The sequence below is a fragment of the Gambusia affinis genome, linkage group LG02 (assembly GCF_019740435.1).
Source record: "Gambusia affinis linkage group LG02, SWU_Gaff_1.0, whole genome shotgun sequence".
In the NCBI taxonomy this organism is placed as follows: Eukaryota; Metazoa; Chordata; class Actinopteri; order Cyprinodontiformes; family Poeciliidae; genus Gambusia; species Gambusia affinis.
Window position 1 is genome coordinate 16945218 of NC_057869.1, and position 10517 is coordinate 16955734.

The following is a 10517-nucleotide window of genomic DNA, read 5'->3' on the forward strand; positions in this document are numbered from 1 at the left end:
ATAGTTCAAAAGGAGAAGACCTTGCTTCCTGCTAACAATGTCCTGACACATCAGTCTGGATTTAAAGTCTGCCCTCATACCGCTGCAGCACTGTCAAGAAAGACATCATGTGGGTATTAGAGCAAAACTTTATTTCCATTCTGCTCCTACCACACAGGGAGCTATGCTCGACACAGGATGCACCAAACAGAGTGACAAAGGTTATATGGGTGGTGTTCATCCACTGCATTTCAAATACAGTCTGACACATTTGAATCGCACCGCATTAAGGGGCCAAAGCTGGATTCAACAGCTCTTCTCTGAATGCAGATTATTTAAAAAAGAGTTAAATCTCTGCCTGTTAAAAAAAGAAAATTCTTGGTTTTATTCAAAAATAAAAATAACACCTTTGTAATCTTTTGAGTTGTTCTTCATGAATGAAGGCTAGTTATTTTTCTGTGAAAACCTTAGAAACGATAAATCTGAGCTGAAAGAACCGAGGAATGTGCACCACGAGTATTAAAAAAAGCTAAAGAGAAGGCTTATGTTTGATCTGTAATATATCAGCATTAGATTAAAAGGAATTCTTTACAGTTCCTTCATCTGAGCCCCTTTTGAATATAATGTCCATGCTTAGTGTGTTTGCCTTTCAAAGCACAGAACAAACGTTCTGACCCAGCTGCGAAATTAATCACTGCTGGCAAACAGCATCTGTCAGAGCAGATGGAGAGCACTGAAGTGATCTGAGCCCTAAATGGAGAGAAGATCATTTTTATGGCCACCTGACTCTGGACCTATCAAAGCTACTCACTGCACAATAACCCATAATCCTCACTAGATTGCTGGACGAAAATATATCAATAAGCCATTCCTGAAATGTCTTTACAGAACCCAATTACAGCTGCTTCAGCAAACAATGAAAAACAAGTCAGTTTTTTTTTTCTTTTTAAAACATTTTTCATCACCTCATGTGCCACTGTCTGTTGAAAAGCAAAATCCACATTGTGTCTCAGAACGTTACTGAGCAGCAGAAGTTACACTTCATTGGAAGGCATGTAAACAAAGCAGATAAGGAGTAAAGCATCACATCGCTGCTTATAAAAAACAAGAAACTCCAATATAATAAGTTAGACAAGTACAGGGCGAGTTTCAGTTTTGTATATAATTTGTATGCTGGAACAATTCTGAATAGAAATATTCTAATAGCTTTGATCAGATCAAGTAATATCTTGTAGCTCTGGTGAAAGCTAACAGGATATTTTATGTTTCTTTTATCTGAACTACTTTGTTAAATTACCTCCCAGTTATTCAATCAACAAGTCTAGTCTCGAACCTTTCTTTTTTTAGCTTATGGTAATGGGTTTCTCGTTTTAACCTTCTTACATAAGTGTGTTTCTGTTTTCTGTTTAGTGGTGTGTCTCTGTAAACCAGTATTGTTAGTATTTGTCTTCCATCAGTCGCAGCAGATGAGAGCTCACTCTGACACTGGTTCTACTGATTTTTATTACTGTTAAACAAGAATTGTTCTTCTCCACTGTTGCCCCGTGCTTGCTTAGGATGGGGGGTTTCACTGAAGTGAAGGTGTGATTCTAGGCGTATCTCAAATTCATTCAGACAAAACTTAATGTTTAGAAATTGATTTCTTTCTAAGGTCTTGCACTATACTGGAATGAACTTAGGCACATCTCCTGAAATATTCTAATATTGCTTAGAATGATTCTTTGATAGAAATGATCCATCAGCTAATTTACAAACACAAACTTTATATGCATCAGAATAATTTTTTGAAGTGACAAAAACAAAGAAGCTTTCCAGAGTTTATAGGAGGGCAGATATCAATAGTGTTGGTGAAGAGAATTGGAAAGAAAATTGGCTCAGAGTAGTGCATTTTTTTCATGCTCCTGACCAAAGGTTTAGAAATACATTAGGAACACAATTTTAGAACAAAGGAGAACACATTTCTCAGCTCATTTGAGTCCATTAAGTTAGCTAGCAACAAATTATTTAATTACACATAATGAAGTAAGCAGTTTTCACAAATTTTGAGTATTCGAGCAAACAAGCTGGGTACTCTTTTGAAAACAACCCATCACTGAGGTTGACAGAAACTTTACAAGGGAACATGAAAACTGGATTATTGGATTAATTAAAGACAGGCATGAAGACATGGTGTTCAGGCATAAGCCCCATGAAGAAGTGTGGTAATGTTCTGTAGAAGACTTGATGAAATGGTCCAACTCCCCATTCAACTGCAAATAAACAGCACAACTCTTGACAGAAAGATATGTTGTGATATTGAATAGGCTTTTTAAAAAGATGTAACAACCAAAGTGAAACATGTTAAAAGCAAAATGTGGTCATGTATTTATGTTTCACAGTGAAAAAAATTCTGGATAGCATTTTTTACCAGTTTTTACAGAAATATGCTGACTGCAAGTGTCTTTGTGCTGCACCTTTCCAGAGGATAAACCCTGGCACTAACTACATAATTAGTTTTTGCTTTGTGGGGCAGATTCAACATAAATGCAAAAGCAGCCAGAAAATTTACAAGAAGCTTTCATGTATCAAAATTCAGCCTTCAGACCTTTTTTTTCCCCCAGGGTGACTTTATTCCCCCAGTTTTCTGGCTACTTTTGCAGCTTTTTAACTCTTAAGGTTTCTAAAGCAAGGCAGCAACAAAAATGTGAGTGAATTCAGCCAAAAACTTTATCATTTTGTGTTATTAAAAAAGTCCCAATATAGTTATAAATTGTATCACATAATAATCCATGTCTTCATCTACACAAAACTGGGAATCTTCTCAAGAGAGAAGATATGGATAATATGTAAAAGATGATTGGTCCAAGAAGCAAATTTGCCTCAGTTGAATAACTCTCTGGAGTCATTTGTAAACAAGGCCAGAGTGTTGATGGAGAGAAGACTAACCTCCAAAAGCAGAGGGCAACATTATAACGCTCACTTCTTTAATATGCTGCTCACAATGTCATCTTCAATAAAAACAAATGACCTGTGGAGCTGAAGGCTGGGGTAAGCAACTCTGATCCTGTTTTCCCGAATAAGAAGATGTGACAGATTTTTAAATGCTTGAAATGCTAATGAACCTAAAAAGTCATGTGTGTCTACAAAGGTTTTTGAAGAAAGTAAACCCTTTTCATAAATAGGCAAGATGCTGCCAGGGAAAATGCTCATTATTGGTTATTGGGTGTATGGCCAGTGTGGCTTTGATTTGTTATAAAGAACAAAGTATAAATTATGCAATTCAGCTCTATTGGTATTGGCTAACGGGTCATAAGGCTGCACTTGCAGCCTATGTTTGGCACAGATAAAAGCGTACATCAGGAGAAATAATAATAGTAGTAGTAATAATAATAATAATAATAATAATAATAATAATAATAATAATAATAATAATAATAATAATAATAATAATAATAATAATAATAATAATAATAAAAATATTGTGATTAACAGGTGTGTGATTGATGAAAGAGATTTGCATCTCATATCTCCACCACCTCTCTTTCTGACCTTGATGACAAGAAAGACTGAAGCTACAAATCAAAGCTTCTCATTTTAGGGCCTGATTCATCATCTTGGCCATCACCTCGGCAAGGACATCAAATAAGGCATCCGCGCCTCTGACCTTGTTACACTGAGTGACAGCATGAGGAATGTGGTCTACAAGAGGACTTTGGCCTCCAGCGAACGGTCATCCACAACAGCAGATCCCCACTGTGACGGGGTTCTATTATGACTTGGTCAAACATAAATGACTGGCCAAGGCCAGAGAAGCGTTTCTTCAAGTGAACAAGGTGGCAGGTGCAAAATATTTACAAAGGACATCCAAGGCAGGTAAAAATCAGATAGCAGTACCTTCATTGTCAGACTCCAATGTGCTCCACAACTCTCAATGTGACTTCTAAGGAGTCTAGTCACAGACTCCGCCCACAAAAAGTCCAAACAAGCAAAAAAAAACCTCAGCAATTACTTCTAACTCAAATAAACTCTTAAAGTATACAAAATAATAATAATAATAATAATAATAATAATAATAATAATAATAATAATAATAATAATAATAATAATAATAATAATAATAATAATAATAATAATAATAATAATAATAATAAAGTAAACAAAAATACAATACTCAATTTAATAGACAATGCTCTGCACGCTCCGATGACATCACCAAGTCATCATGTGACTCCCACAATCCGGAAACAACCCCGCTTGAAAATAAAACCGGGAAAATGCTTGAATCTGAAAACAGGTTAAGTTGAATGTTTAACTGAAGCAGGAACATTGTGTGTATGTGTGTGCAGGCGTGCTCGCATGCCGACACGACTCTAGTTACGTCCCAGCTCGTGACGGCTCCTCCTTCACACCCACTTATCTCTTTAAATCAGAATGAAAGCTTTGCTAAGTTTGGAACGTACCAACCTATCAAGATCTGAACCAGGTGGGTTTCTGTATTATCTATTTTATGTGAAATCTCCTCATTTGGCTACAAAGGTGGCCACTTTGCTAAAATAGCAGACCACCAAAACCTAAACGGATCACAGAAAAATATCCAGTAGTTAGTTTTTTTTCTTGTGTTTCCAACCTCAATTTTTCATAAAATTTACTGAATTTACAGCAACTTTGCAGTTTGAACCCAGGTTAGCAATTCATATGACTTATGACTTACAAGACAAAGATGTTATGAAAAGTTGTGCTCCCTTTTGCTATTATTTTATCTCAGTACAGTAGTACAATCCTATTTTACTGCATTGAACCATGCCAATTCTACCTCACAGAATGAGATAGTGCAATATCCCCAATGCTCCTAAAATGAATAATAAATAACTCTAACACCAGGAATGCTCATTAAATTAAACTGCATGGTTTCAATAAAACTGATTAATTACCATTCAAACACATATAACAGTATGCAGCATATGTGACATTAATCCTCTGTAAGCATAATACTGTCACCTATTTTACAACTTTTGCAAACTATAATTTTTCCTTCCAGCTGAACAATTTTGAATGTAAAATCATCATATATGACAAGTTGAAGCTTAAATTGCATGGTCACTTATGATGATGCTCTGTTTAATGAAGTGAGTCTGAACTGAAAGATTATTTCATATTCTCATGTGGAAATAATTCTTTACCATGACACTCAATGTTTTAATGGGCTATTGTTGATGGTCAAAGGGATTTATTTCCTGATTCTGCATGAAATTCTCTCCATATCCTTTTGATATGTTACTCCATCTTGTATTTGATCATTTCTGGCTGCTGATTTAGTGTTCTTGTTGGTGTACTGCTTCAACATGAACATGCAATCTGAGGGGCTACTTTGTACGTTTTTGGAACCTTTCATTATGAAGAAAGAGATTTTCTGTTTTTTGCATTCCAGCATGGAAAGATTTTACCATAAAAAACATAAAATTACTCCCATTTTGTTGTTTTCTACATTAGGCTAATCGGATCTAATTTTGGAACCAACATAAATATTCAATCTAAAGTTTGGATAACTAGTGACTGAAATTATTGCCAAAAATAAGAGTGTGGAACTGGCATTCTCCAGCTGCTCTGCATCCCCAGAACCAGAACCAATCTTGGAAAAGCAGCATTCAGCTTCTATGCAGCACAAATCTGGAACAAACTTCTATGTAACATGACATCTATGGTCACATACAGAGTCAAGTGGAAGTGCCACATACATATTTAACAGCTCAAACCACTTTAACCTCGGGTTCCCAGAATCCCGCTCAACTGGTGCCATCCAAAGCAGTTGGGTCTTGCATTGTGTTTGCATATCATCTGTCCCGCCAGCCTTCCTGCAACAGCTGTACAACACACAACTGCTGCCTATGTTTAATCCAAATGAAAAATGAAGTTGTAACACGTGGTTTAAATCGATCTTGCACTCAGTATCATGCTGAGCATTTTAATGCCACAGTCATTCCTACAAATGGATAAACATGGTTTGGTATGGTTTGGTTTAACCACATGATAGAGGAACATCACATTGTGAATTTTGAATTTAAAGCAATAGCAATAAGTTTTATGTGGATGTCTCCTTGTTTAAAACAATGACAAGTTCATGAGATCCATGGTGCAGTTTTTTTTTTATTTCAGACTGTATAAAATCAGCCCAATAAAACAAGAATTAATTTGATTTTTCATTGCATATCTCTAACTGTTTAATTGAAAAAAAGGGAATGATAAGGATATTTTTCAGCATGACTCTTTTAACAAACAGTCTTGTGATATTATGTAGAAAAATGCATCTCCATCATATCTGGAAAATCATAAAGGTGGAAGCAGCATGAGCATTTACTAGATTAAAAGAGGTTGTTTTAGTACTAGAATTGAAAGCAAAACCAAAGTGGAGAACAAATCAGTAAAGTAGTAAGTCAGAAACATGTGCATGTTTTTAAAGACAAACATGGTCATTCGACCATTAAAGGAAGAAAAATTTTGTTTATTACAGTACTGTAAAATTTTTCTCCACACTTTTGACTTAATGGAAACATTACATAAAATTATTATTATTATTGTTATTAGTAGTAGTAGTAGTAGTAGTAGTAGTAGTAGTAATAATAATCATAACAAAGATAATAAGAATTGAACATCTTTGATTAAAGGCTAAAACCACAAACTTAAACAAAATATAATTTGCCCTGGAATATCCCAATGTGAAAAGCAGCAAAAATAGCATCATATCATGTGTGAAGAAGAAACTCAAATATTTACATTCTAAACATCTATTTATGCGCAGATAGAGCTAAATTCACAAAAAAGTGAATTTGTTTTGGGTTTGTCTTGTTTTGGGTTTTATGATTATTAATTCACTTTTTTTCCATTGAGTATAGTGCAAACAAACATCAGGTTTTGACAGTTGTGTCATATTCCTAATTCATGCTGAAATGCACCATTAAAAATTTAATGGGGCTCAACATACTCGGGGAGCCAACAAGCTCCCTGTAGGGGAAAACCGATTCAACCAGAGTGAAAAAAAAAATGGGTGGAAAGCACTGCAGAAAATTTAGATGAAATCATACATTTTAACCAAACTATAAAAAATAAGAATGCTCACAGCATTGGAGGAGTTTATTAAAACTTGGACAAAAACACTGTAAAGTCTTAAAAGGACATAATTGGAACAGTTTCTTTCAAGGTTTCTTTGCACACGATTTAGATTTTTCAGTTTTTGTGAATCTTAATTTTTTTTCTCTCCCCATAAGACGTCCTTGTAGCACTATTGAATAGTGTTACAAAGATTTTTGCATGTAAAACATGACTTAAATGTGTCAAAACATAAAGAATTAAGACATATTTTTTATAGCCAATTCAAGCCAAAGCAACTTTATTTATACAACATATTTCTCCAACAAGGTAATACAAAATGGTTGGAAACAAAAACATGACAAAAACAAACAAGGAAGTAACATTACAGTAGATAAAACCCAGATACAATTTACAGGTGTGATATAGTTATGGGTGAAAGTGGCCAAAGAACTCAAAAGCAAAATAAATAAATTAATTAATTAATTAAAAAGTTGCAGATATAAGAACCAAGAAGAATTTACTTTTAGAGAAATAACTAAAGTAAAAGGCGAAAATAAGAACTAAGAAAACAGAACCAATTCATGCACTGGAAATGTGAAAGTGAAACAAATAGCAGTATTTTCAACCTGAGGGTAAAACACACTTCACCAGATAAATACTAAATACAGTGTGTTTCAGTGAAACTGAAACTTAGACAAATGCCAGGAAGTCAATCAAGAGGAAAGTACAACTAAATAAGGACCCGTTTAAAGAATGACAGAAAATAATGGAAACACAGCAATAAAGATATCAAAAATTTTGACTACTTCAAACTTAGAAACCATAAATTACAAGTTTGAAAATATTTTTTGAATGGCACAATCGTGATCAAAATATTGTGGTCCTGGTCTGATCCCAAATATAGGTTCAATCAAGATATGTTTGCATCAGAGAGAAGAATCCTGAAATCCTGAGGATTAGCAACCTCTGGTCTGTGATTTTACATACAGGTATGATGGAACATGCTAACTTTTGTTGCCTGCAGTTAGTTGCTCATTTGAAACAGAAAATGGCAGCATTAGCCACGAAGAGTTACAGAATAAATAGCTGAATTTATCAGTCTGGGTGACAAACTGATGGAGCCACAGTTCATCTTCACCTCTCGACACGGAATTACCTGAGCTAAATTTAAAAAGACATTCTTGCCTACAGGGTATTGGATCTGATGTTTATTCCACTGGCTTTAGTGCTTGGAGTAAAGAACTTTCCCTGATCTTACTGCTTATTTTCACTGCATACTGTATAGATTTCTCATTAATCAAAAATGAGCTATGCTGCATTTCCAGCAGTTTTGTGGAAACAGATGGAAATGAATGCACGGAAGATGTGATAATGCAAGAAAAGCAAAAAAAAAAAGTGATTGTGGATTTAAGAGTCCAATCATTTGTTGCTCAGTTTGATTGTGCAAGAGAGACTCATCTCAAAGACCAGCAGCACAGAAACTACAGTATTGGGAGTATTGGGAGGTATTTGGTCCTTTTAACAACTTGGAGTGCTATTGAAGGGTTAATCATTTGCAATCAATTTAATTCAAATTGATTTTATTAATCTTAGAGGGAAATTAAATAAACTTATCCCCAGTGTACATAGCATTGATTATATTAACTTTATTGTTCTGGCAGTCTAATCTGTAAAAGATTCACTGCATTATTGGCAAAACAGCAAAGTATATATTCAGTGTATTTTGGATATTTTTAGATGAGGACAGGATAAATGTGAAATACAGACAAGTTGGAGAAAGTAATATACATCTATCAGACATAATGGTGATCATCATTTCATGTTTCTGAATTTATATTCAGGAAAATGTTCTATAAATATCTGCCATGCAGGTGTGCTGTGGTGGCGTAGAGGATAGTGCAACCCACATTTGGAGGCCTTGAGTCCTTGATGTGGCTGTCGCGGGTTCGATTCCTGGACCCAACTGACATTTGCCACATGTCTTCCCACCTCTCCTTCCCCTTTTCCTGTCAGCCTACTGTCATATAAGGGACACTAGAGCCCACAAAACACCCCCTGGAGGGGAAAAAATTTTAATTTTCTGCCACGTAATAGTAATAAGAGTGCATAATCAGCTACATCTTTCAGCATTAGGAAAGAGAAAATATTGATATTGGTGTAAGTATTTGAACATTTGGTGGTCTCAGGCAGGAGGAATTTCAATTCACATGTTTTATTTGGCAATTAATGAATAAAACAGATTCTGCCCATTTGTAGAGTTATCTTAATAGTTCTTTAAAGACATTTAGAAGATGAACTCATTGCCTAAAAATACCTGAAAAGTGGTAAATATCCAAACGGGACATGAAGAGAAAATTACATGCTGAGGGTGGTTGAAAGAAACACAACTGACTGGAGCAGAACAGCTTCACATGCTCAAATTATATTTAGCTAAGACAAAGAGAGGAAAATGAAAACAGAACAAAGAAGACATTTGGTCACACAGTCTCCCTCCTGGAGATGTAGGTGTGGCATCCTAGTGCGAGGCATTCATCACACTGAGCAAATCCAAGCAAATGTTTGCATCCTTTTCTCTCTCATCACTTTCACTGTGCTTTAAAAAAAGAAGGGTTTGATTATCCATGAGCCGAAACGTCCTTGTAGATTTACCCCCCTCCTGATAAACAGACTCCCAATCCAGCAGAGGAAGGCGGATTCAGGCAGACAGGTTTATTTTTGAACTCACGCATTACAAGAACACTTGGTTCCTCAACAGCAACACACATTTACATCAGTCTTGTGCAAGTTATCCTAAATAGTCTATTCTTTTGTAGTAAAAAAAGATGTAAATAGAAGAGATGGCGGATGAGTTATGAGAAAAATGTTGCAGCTATAAGACTTAATAATAATGAACTTTAATGCAGCAATTATTTGTAGGGTCAAACAAGAACAACATGCAACATGTTGAAAAACCAGCTTAATATTGTCTAGAAGTCACTGCAATGGTGAGAATGTTAATTTTGGCAAAATAAAAGGATCTGTCTGTCAATAATTGTTTAAAGTTTAGAGTTGTGTCAGTAAATGGTGGTAAGGCCTTTGTTTAATAAATTGCTGAACAATGATTTGGTAAACAACTGAAACCAAATATCTACATACTGTGTATAAAGACTTGTTTGATCTCTGTCTGATATCAAATCAGAATAGACTTCTTCAGTTTCTGGCCAGTTAGGATAAACAAAATTCTTTCTTTTATTTTCTAAATGCCAGAATGAGAAGGAGAAGAGTTCAATGATTTTCTTGAAATTACAAATTTACATAGACCACACTAAAATTAGTGAGCTTCTAAGTCATTTTAGAAAGCTTTGATAATAATGTAATGGCTTTGATTCTTTGACATCTGAGTTAGATCAAGATTCACCTGTGGATGTACTTTTAGGCAATACCTCAAAGACACAGCTTCCTTGTGTGATATCACTGAAATAGCTAAAGAAATA